This window comes from Seriola lalandi, unplaced genomic scaffold (genome assembly GCF_002814215.2).
Source record: "Seriola lalandi dorsalis isolate HSWRI2012SDOR001 ecotype SW California unplaced genomic scaffold, Sedor1 jcf7180002054937, whole genome shotgun sequence".
NCBI classification, from domain to species: Eukaryota; Metazoa; Chordata; class Actinopteri; order Carangiformes; family Carangidae; genus Seriola; species Seriola lalandi.
In genome coordinates this window covers 1,107,298-1,107,642 of record NW_019525489.1, presented here as the reverse complement: position 1 = coordinate 1,107,642, position 345 = coordinate 1,107,298, and positions in this window count along the sequence as shown.

The following is a 345-nucleotide window of genomic DNA, read 5'->3' as shown; positions in this document are numbered from 1 at the left end:
ATGTTTGTTACTGTACAGCCACGGAGAATTAATGAATGAGTGAATGAAGGTCATGGTTTTTAGTAAAGCATGTAGGCAGTGTCCTACATTGTTTTGTGCTATTTGAAACTTATGTGAAAAGAAATAGATCAACGTCCTCGTTCCTCTTCATGTAAAATATAACCTTACGAAAGAATTCCAGGCCTTTTGCAATGCAGAATATTTTAAAACCAAGAAATAGGCCATCTTATTTAGTCTATGTTGTCTTACTAAAACGTAAAAAATTATTATTATTATTATTATTATTATTATTATTAATAATAATAATAATAATAATAATAACTGGGGCACCAGCGTTCACGCTCT